Genomic DNA, 10,451 nt, shown 5'->3' with positions numbered 1-10,451 from the left:
GAGGTCTTGTTGTCTTGTCTGTTCAAACTGCATCCTTTTTGGTGCCAGGGAACGAAATGGTAAATACTGTCACTCAAAATGGTTTCCAGTTTCAACCCTTCCATCCACCCACCCCAACCTTCTCCTGGCAAATTTGTCTCTGGCCAAATACTTATTCATATTCATATTTTACAGCGGCACAGTCTCGAGAGACCACTGCATTTAGTGTTTCTCTCATCATGACAATAATTCACTTCCTCTGGCCATATGGTTATTATTGTAACCCTGATAATAAAAGATTACTTTTAAGACCATAGAATTTTCTATGAGCTGAAATATGCTATTTATTTTTGGATTTTTTTAACTTAATTTTTTAGTTTTATTTTTTTGAAGGAGGAGGCTTGGATAAAATAATGTTGATCTAAATAGTTCATCAGGCCTTATAGGGAGCAAGAAACTCAGACGGAAAAACTATTTATTTCACACAAGAATCAACAGCCATGACAAAGAAATACTTTTAACTCGGTCTACATGAACTCAGATCAAAAACCAGGAATGGAGCATAGTGAAATGACTCACAAAGATAAAATAAGTACTAACATTTTGTCATATTGTCCCGAACGTTTTGCTATTAATAAAGTGTGTTCGGTGTAATGTTAACCTACTGATAAACACTGGGTCAAATAAAATGGTTTTGGATGCACACTTACACCTATGCACCCAACAGATGTCTGACAGTCTCTTCATATATTATATTTTTAATGACAGTAACAGTCCTTGTGTTCAAATGAAAATGTATTCAGTATAAGGGATGTTAGCACTTTCTCATTTTTTGCCTCCTGTGGCTTCACAAAGTTCATCCCCAATTCAAAAGGAGTTGAGATGACGTTTAAAACGTAAATAAAAACATAAACAACATATCATTTGTATCATTGTGTCAGTTTCAACATATCGATGTTGAAACTTTTTACCATTTTAACTTCATGGAAAATATGAGCTAATTTTTAATTTGATGGCAGCAACACATCTCAAAGAAGTTGGAACAGAAAGAACAAAAGGCTGGAAAAGTAGTTGCTGCAAATCAAAAACAAATGGAGGAGCATTTGACAAGTAATTAGATTAATTAGCAACAGGTCAATAACTTGACCGGGTATAATAGGAGCATTTCAGAGAGGCAGAGGCTCTTGAATGTAAAGATCGGCAGAGGTTCACCAATCTGTGACAAACTTTGTCTAAAAACAAACAAAACAATTTGATAAATTGTTCCTCGACATAGAATTGTGAAGATCCCACCATCTGCAGTACATAATATCATCAAAATATTCTGAGAATCAGGAGGAATCTCCTGTGCAACGGCTGAAGCTCTTCAGACCCTCAGGTGATACTGCATTAAAAACAGGTCTGATTCTCTACTGGACATCACTGCATGGGCTCAGGAACACTTCCAGAAATCCCTGTCTGTGAACACAGTTCACTGTACCATCATAAAGCTGTATCATGCAAAGATCCAGAAATTATGCTGTGTTCTTTGGGCCAAAGCTCAGTTAAAATGGTCTGAGGGGAAAATGGAAAACTGTTCTGTGGTCAGGTGAATCGAAGTTTTAAATTCTTTTTGTAAACCATGGACGCCCTGTTCTGCAGACTAAAGAGGAGAGGGACCATCCAGCTTGCTTTCAGCTGACAGTTCAAAAGCCTGCATCTCGGATGGTGTGGGGGGGATTAGTGCCTATGTGGGCAGCTTACACATCTGGAAAAACGCCATCAATGTTGAAAAGTACATAGAGGTTTTAAAGCAACTTATGCTTCCATCCAGACCACGTCTCTTTCAGGGAAGACAATGTTAAACCACATACTGCATCCACCACAACAGCATGGCTTCACAGGAGAAGAGTCTGGGTGCTGAACTAGCCTGGCTGGAGTCCAGACCTTTCACCAATAGAAAACATTTGATGCATCATAAAACAAAAAAAAGAGCAACAAAGTCCAAGGACTGTTGAGCAGCTAGAATCCTGTATCAGACAAGAATGGGAGAACATTCTTGTAAAACTCCAGGAACTGGTCTCCTCTCTTCCCACATGTTTACAGACAGCTGTTAAAAGAAGCGGGGATGCTGCACAAAACATCGCCCTGTTCCAACTTTTTTTGAGATGTGTTGCTGCCATCAAATTCAAAATATCTTCCATGAAATGGTAAAAGTCTCACTTTCAACATCGGATATGTTGTTTAAGTTCTATTGTGTTTACAGTTTACACATCTTCCCAACTTCTTTTGGATTGGGTGATTGGTTGTAATTCAAACCACAAAGTGAAGACTACTGAATTGGATTTTTTAAGGTATAAGTCCCATTTGTTTGACTGCTAACTGTAATGGAATAAACCTGTAAATGAGTAACTTACCCAACCCTGACTTTGTCATTACCTGTGCCCTAATCACACGTCTCTATTCATCTATTCATTCATGCACAGATATTATTCATGCTAGCAGGAACTCTATAGCTTGATCTCAGCGTGTGACCTCCTCCAGTTTCCCAGCTTCAACCTTTCAAAAAGCAAAGCCCGGTGCATTATGGTCCATGAATCAGAATCTGAGTGGCTTACACAATGGAATTTTTTATTATTATTTTTTTTTCCACGGCGCCAACAGAAATACATCACATTCAAATGCACTCCAGCAAGACTTACAACCGAAAACAGCGAGAATAAAATGTGAGCGTCATAAAAAATGTCCCCAACACAGGATGCTTAAAATGTGCTACAGCATCTGAGCTCTGTGGTAAAGTGGTCTAGTGTGACAATTAGTAACCTGGGCTGTGTTGGATCCTCTGTGGGTTTAAATAAAATTACACAACAAGAATTATAGAAAAGAAACAAAGTGCCTAAAAATATCACAAATAATGGAGAATCAGTTGGAACCCTGAGCTTGTTTCTCTGTCCCACTTAGGGGGAGACAATGACACCCGAAGCGTGTTCCTTATCCAAAATGCTGTCAGGTCAGACATATTGTTAAGGCCACCGTCATTTGCAGTCTCCAGCAGTGAGGCGTGTTCAAAATAAAACAGCTTTTAGAGAGTCATTGTCCATAAAACTGAAATTTGAAAAAAAAATGAAATACACTTAAATCTGAGTTCGTACGTTTTCTTCTTTCTTCCTTCTTCAGCCAATTATCAGACGGAAATCACTGGGATCAAAGAGCTTATGGACCCAGTAGTCGCTCTTACCTCCTTGGTAGCTGTTGTTCATGTTACAGCTTTGCACTCCAGACTTTTTCTTTCTCATTACTTTCCTCGAGAAACAGCACTACCAGTACTGCATCTCCTCATTCTCGACTACGGTTACACAAATCTATTTCCTCGCATACTGTACAAAAACGTGGGTTACGAGAAACTATGAAGCCCATTGTAAAAAAAAAAAAGAGAATTTGTCTTAAACAGACAGTCAGTTTAGATTAGTGTTGAAGTTTCACACGATGCTCTCGTAGATTTTTGTACAACACAAAGACCCCAATTTGTTACAGTGATCGTGTTTTGGATGACATTTTACACAGTGTGTGTTCTGAGCAGAGACTGTTGTTGCTACTAAGATCTACTGATATGTACATAAAATCATCACTTCATTAGCAATAGAGAAACTTTATTATAGTTACATAACCTATTAGTTAGGGTCAAAGGTCTATGTTTTGTACTAGAATAAATGACTGTATTGCCAAGTTAGTGTTGATTTTAAATATTTGAAACATCTTGGTTATTTATTGATGTCTGTCAGATGGCCACAGGCTTTTATCTTGAAAAAAAAAAAGACCTCGATCCACAGAATTTAAAATAAGGAATACATCCAAGTGTCTGCCTCTCCCTTAGCTCTTTTGATGTCTATTCTAATTATGCAAGTATAAAGTGCAAAGGAGGGGGGTGGGGGGTGGGCTTCAATCACACTTCTATCAAAAAAGAAAACAGAGCTGAAACATCAGTTCTTTTTTTCCCCCTCTTGTGCTGATAAATCCAAGAAAACCCTCTATGGACGTGGGTGTGTGAACCTTTTTACTTCTTTTTGATGTCCACTCATGCTTAGCAGTAAATTGGTAAAACGTGACTGGACCGGTTCTTTCCAGGTGTCTGTGGATTATTGGTATTGATTGGTGAAACATCTATATAAACTTAGCGTTACCGTTGCGAGCTATGAAGCCTTATTGCTGGTAAAAGACAGCACCGTATTGTTTTTTGTAACATTAAGTGACCCTTGGAAAACACTAGATTCCTTCTAGCGTGGAAACGGGGTTGACTGCTTAATCGAGCATCTGCCAGCAGGGCAGGCAACAAGCAGGGTGGCCGTGGACCTGCCTAACCCTAAACTCCATTAGTCATCCCAGAATGATCCTCCAAACCTTTTCCCACAGGCACATGGCTGGCCGGACCAGATGCACCGTCGCCTCAGCAACGGGAGCGTGAGCAAACTGCAGAACATAAGTGCCGGGATGCCTGAGGATGACGATGGCATGTGCGGAGCTGGAAAAGGGAGCGTGCTCCTGCGGGACAGCAAAAATGTCAAGAGACATTTGAATGGATGGGGGAAGAGTGAGAGAGGCGGCAAAGTGGCTCAGAGAGACGATGGGATTGGTAGATTTCTGTTTTCTGTGCAATTAACAATCAGAGTGAATAAAGCACATTGTACTGGACGAGAGCAGTGACATTCCGGAGTCTCTGCTCCCCAAGCAGGTATGAATTCATGAAGATGCATCTTTAGCCCTTCAGTTGCTTTAGCTTCTTCTCCTCTTCTTTAAAAACATTATGCAAATCCAATTGTGACACGCACAGACCCCCCTAAAAACAGAGCAGCATGCAAGTAAAACTGCACTTCATTATCAAATTGTGTGCTTCAGCTGGAAGATTAATTCACCAGGCTGGCTCCCTGCACCCTGAAGTGTCCTTTATAATTGGAGCGGTCTCAGATCTGATCTCAGCGTCTGGGATGGGAAGCTTCACTTGCTTACTGACTCACCATCAGAGCATCTTGCATCGGGGGGGGGGGGGGGGGGGGGGGTTGCAGCTACTCTGAATTTCCAAAGCACATATTTCAGCCATCTTTTCTTCTGATGTTGATGTGTTAATGGACTGACCCATATTTGCGCGGCAACATTATGCAGATGACCATTATGTGTGATGAATACAATCACTATAACAAACATGTATCATTTCTGTTCCGCTTTGTTATTAATAGCAAACTGTTTTTGACTGTTGGGTTTTTTTCATGCTGTTCTCGGCACCTAGCAGGGGCAGAACGGAGGCCCAGTGATGTGCAATTTGTAAAGAAATTGTAATGAGAAAAGCAAAACAGCAGCAACAGTATTGGTTTGATTTACTTAAGCAGTAAATTACCACAACTCTGATAAGCTAACAGTCAGAAAGTTAGCGGCATAAAACCCTGAAGTTATTCTGAATTACCTACATGCACAATGGTCTATGAGTCCTTTGCGCTCAGGTAAGCTATTTGAATCAGCGTGTATGAGGTCTTTACTAAACCGTTTCTAATTAAATTAGAGAATTACCTTTGTACCTTATCTGCTGCACTTTTGTAGCCTATTGGGTGATGTGCAAAATAGGTATGATGGCAAATTGTAATTAGGAGCATATGGTCGTGACTTGCTTACTAAGCTAGTCTCATCTGGCTCACTTTTATTCCGTTTTTTTCTTTCTCCTACACCTCTCAAACCAAAGACATTTGCTTCACCTGTACTTTGTGTTTAGAAACCAGCACATAGAAAACTTGCTGAACCAAGATAACGAATGGAACCCAAATTGCTTTGCTTTTAGAAGTAGAAGTTCAATGAGCTATAAAACACTTTTTTACATTCTTTGGATCAGTTCCCCACTGACATAAAAGAAAACAACCCTTTGCCCAAGCAAAGTTGAACAGCTAATTGAAATTTGCATGTTTAGTCTGGTTTGCGCACTGCAGTGTGGAGTGTTTTGTGCATTTGTGTTCTTGACCTGTCTGGCCCCACTTCCACCCAGCCTTATTCCTAACCGCTCTTCTTGTTCAGGCACTCACGTGGAACATGTGTGTCTATGTGTGTATGTCTTTGTCCACCGAGAAGTGCCACAGCCAGGTGGACTCGAACCGGGGACGTTTTAACTGCAAACAATTGACTTATATGTGTTCAGCTTGTAATTTCATTTACTGCAAAAGTGCATTTGCAGTTTGCAGAGACGGGGTTGCAGCACACGACCATTGCATCTTAGTTTCATCATGTGGCTCTCATTTAACTCTCAAAAGCCTTTCAGTGGCTAAAAACAGTCAACAGAAAGCCACAAACATTGCTGTGTCCAATTTACAATTACGTGTAGATACACATGTAAAGTGCAAGAAAAAGAAGAGTAGAAATACGCGTCGGGCCCCATTTGAAGGTACGCTGTGCCAGTAAAACGCAAGCTGTTACGACGCCTGCGTGGGCAGCTTGAGCGATTAAGACAGGAGAACATCTGCTCTATCAAACCCACATTGGACCGATGGCTGAAAAAGGACACTTTGTTTGAACAAATGCCTTTAGTTCCTGACAAATGAATTCATTCAATCATTCAGTCATTACAAATACAGGTTTGGTGGTTTCAAGCAAGAGCCTTTATTGTAACAGCTCATTGCAAATCAATTTCTGTAATTATGACTGTAAAGCAGAGTGTTGCTAGAAAAGATCATGTGTAAGATATATGTTGAGCTAAAAGTGTTTGAATAGTACAATCAACCTGCCTGCATTGGTATTACAATGATCATATACTATAATAATTATACATTCTCAATGTGTGAGTATATCAATAATAGAAAGTAGAGAAAAAACATTTGAAGAATCAAAGCCCACGTGGATCCAGTAAAGCCCTCGTACTGAAATCCATAAAGAGTAAAACACTTTTCCCATCTAATCTTGACTGAGAGCTGTTGCCAACATTACAATGTAATTTCAGCTGTGATGGTCGAGCACCACTCAGGTAGAAGCTGCCAGAGGAAAAAAAAAAACACGGGGGCTAATCCTTGAAAATCCGGCAGAATCTACGTTTTTTTCTCTCTCTCTCTCTCTCTCTCTCTCTCTCTCTCTCTCTCTCTTTTTTTTTTTTTTTGTATTAGGTTCTCCTGCTCCTGGATTAATTTGAGCTGAAATGAAATCTGAAATTGGTTTGGTCATTGAATACACACCCGCTGCTCAATGCTAAATGGGGCTGGAGAGAGGACACACACACACGCACGCACACACACACACACACATACACACACAAAACAGATGCAGCTTGACCCGTTTCCTCCCTGGTTGGTTGTGAGGGAACGGACAGCACAGACTGACGTGACATGTAAACAGTAATTACAGCAGAGAAGCAGAGATTGAACTAGATTGAATGTGCTGTACTTGGAACAAATGGGGACAAAGTGTGTGTCGTTTTTTGTTAATCTTGACCCTCTTTGTTTCTGTCTTTCGATATTTCCATGACATTTCTCTGTATCTCTGTGTCCTTTCCTTTCATCCTTCCTTCCCTCAGTTCCCTTCCCCTCTGCAAACCTCTCTCTTCTTTCTCTTTCAGCCTTCCCATTGCTCCCCTCGTGTTATTTTTCCCTTTTTCTGCATGACTCTGCTCCTGACACTCTTCACCTTGTTGTCTCCCCCCCCCCCCCCCCCCCTCTCATTTCCACTAGAGCTGCCAGAGGAATCTCTAGCTATCCACTCTCCCCATTTCCCACCCGTCACTGGTGATCAGCCTGTGAATCTATCCAAGCACCGGATCACACAGGAACTCTGCATGATCATTTGATAATGCAGGCGAGCGCATGCGAGCCGTTTTCATGCACCACAACAGGGCTGTGCGCCCCCCCCCCCCTCATCTCTATTCCCTCTGTCTCTCTAATTCAAGCTTTTCCATTCATTAGTGGGTGTTTGTTGGCAGGCTGCTGCCTCTTGGTGGCTGTTGGCGGTAAGCTTGCTGTCGGTCACAGCTGGAGTTTATGCTTCGTGGTGTTCTCATAAGAGGGGGAGAATTCTCTCGGTGCCCCTCGCCATCTGTCCCGGGGACGTCGCTCCATTTCCCAAATGAACCACTCCTTCTTGCATCCACGCTCACCAAGATCCTCGTTTCCTCTTGGTTCTCAACCTTCTCACAGGTGTTGCAATGCTTCTTACCAGTAATTATTACATTGTGAGAGGCCTCACCTCTCTTCCATTAGCAACCTGGGGATAAGCACTGGGGTTAATCGCTTTTGCTTCACATCACTCTAAATTAGATGAGCAGCAATTCAAGTTTAACCAAACAGCGACGAGTGAAGCCTCCTTGTGCCTTATCACATTATTTAACATCAAACACAAAAACTGGTTATGAGAAAACAGGCAAGCATTTTTTTGACACTTCACACATATCATTATTATTAGGCCATAAACGTGCACAGTATTTACCCCAGGATTGTGCTCAAGTAAGTGGTTATACATTTAAAGCTTGAACGACACTTAACGACTGGACATTCTGGAGACAGAAAAAAACCCAAATCCTACAAGAGCGGGAAACGCTTGCATCTATATTTGTGCATAAAAGAACAAAAAAAAAAGCAACAAAAGCATGGATGTAAAGGCGAGAACAATTTGGACTAGTAAACAATGGTAAACAGTGGGAAAATAACTATAAAACTGCGCTCGTTCAGGAGATATTGAGCATGTTTTTAGTCTGACACTAACGTCTAGAATCTTTACACAGCACACACTTAATGATTGTCTCTGCCCACTGTCAGCACCAACTAAGCCGGACTGGCTCTAAACGGGACCGATTAGGTCCGACCAGTCATCACGACTGGCCTAAATCATTGGCCGTACACTCGTTAAATGTGTGCAGACCTTTACACAAATGAACGCAAATTAAACATAAACCCATTTCTAGACACTACGAGATCACACAAGCTCATCACTCAAACTCGTTTGATTTCATGGGCAGTGTGTGGATTTCTTCACTTCTTTTTAAGTCAGGAGTTCTTAATCCTTCGGACCTGTCACAAAAACTTTTTTTGAAATCGCTCTTTACACAGCTACTGCTGTCACTTGTCACAATCTGTTTCCACGTCCTGAATGTCTTGGAGGAGAAATTGTCGGAAAGCCTGCACCATCCTCCTCCACTAACTTTTCACTCCATCCAAATGTATGAACATTTGTGCCATTGGATAATTTTGGGCCACATTGTTTTCTCAACTGCAATGGCTCAAAAGAACTGAATACAATTCAATAATGAGCACATGATAGACAAACAGAAAATGATGGGACAGTAAATGTAGTTACTGTATGTACATTCAGGCTGATGAAAGGAGAAACATTTATGCCTTATGTTGAATTATGTTGTATGTTTTTTGCGAGATCATAAGGAAGCATAGACAGAAATAATGAAAAAAAGAAAGAGGTATACAGATGTAAAGTTATGGGTGCAAATGTTCACCATTCAATAAATCAAGCCGGGCTGAATAAAGCAGAAAAACTGATCAAGATATTTATATTCCATCCAATAATCCATAGTGGCTATGGAGGCACCGCTGACAACTCATGAAGCATGAACTTCAGTCATTTTCTAAATTCATTGTATTCATCATACAATCATACAGATGCTAAATCCAACGCTAAATCTTTCCTATTTACTGTATGTCTGGTTGCTTGTCAGCCTGCAACCTGGATTAGTTTGTTCACCTGTAGCATTAAACTCCTTCATTGTCAAAAAAACTATATGTTAAGTGTGGTTGGCATGTTTTTACAAAACTCGACAAGTTTTTAATGAGCCTTTCATTTTATTGCAAACATTTAGCTGTTTATAGGCGAAATGTCCACTGGAGTACAAGTAGAGACGATTCAAAGTTGCCTCAGTGTCTGCATGATGATAGTGGATAATATGATTTAGGACTGTTGGTGCTTTGAGCTAAATACTAATGTCAACACCCCACAAATCAACAGAAGAATGATGGTGGAGTGATTAGCGCTGCCGCCTCACAGCTAGAAGGTCCCTGGTTCGAATCCGGGCTGGCTGTAGCCTTTCTTTTTGCATGTTCTCCCCAGGCTTGCATGCGTTTCCTCCCGGTACTCCGGTCCAAAGTCATGCACGTTACATTGATTGGTGACTCTAAATTGGGTGTAGGTGTGAATTTGAATGTGAGTCTGTATCTGTTGGTCCTGCGATGGACTAGTGACCTGACCAATGACGGCTGGGATAGGGTCCAACCCCCTTTGATCATGAAAAAGTCAATTTCAATTGATCAAGAAAGTTTAAAATTTAAATTATTTTGATTATTTCACTTTTCTGTTAACTTTTAACTTTTCTGTTTAATGGCCCAGGAAAAACCTTTAAAGAAACCTCCAGCCCCCTCCGAACAATTCAGTTGGGGTTGTCTTACGTTGAAACCAAAAGCTCAAATTAACCAACAGCATTTCCAGCAGGTTGAGAGCCACATAATTACATCTGTTTGGTTCATAAGATCTAC

This window comes from Channa argus, chromosome 3 (genome assembly GCF_033026475.1).
Source record: "Channa argus isolate prfri chromosome 3, Channa argus male v1.0, whole genome shotgun sequence".
NCBI lineage: Eukaryota > Metazoa > Chordata > Actinopteri > Anabantiformes > Channidae > Channa > Channa argus.
Note: the sequence above shows the minus strand (reverse complement) of the source record.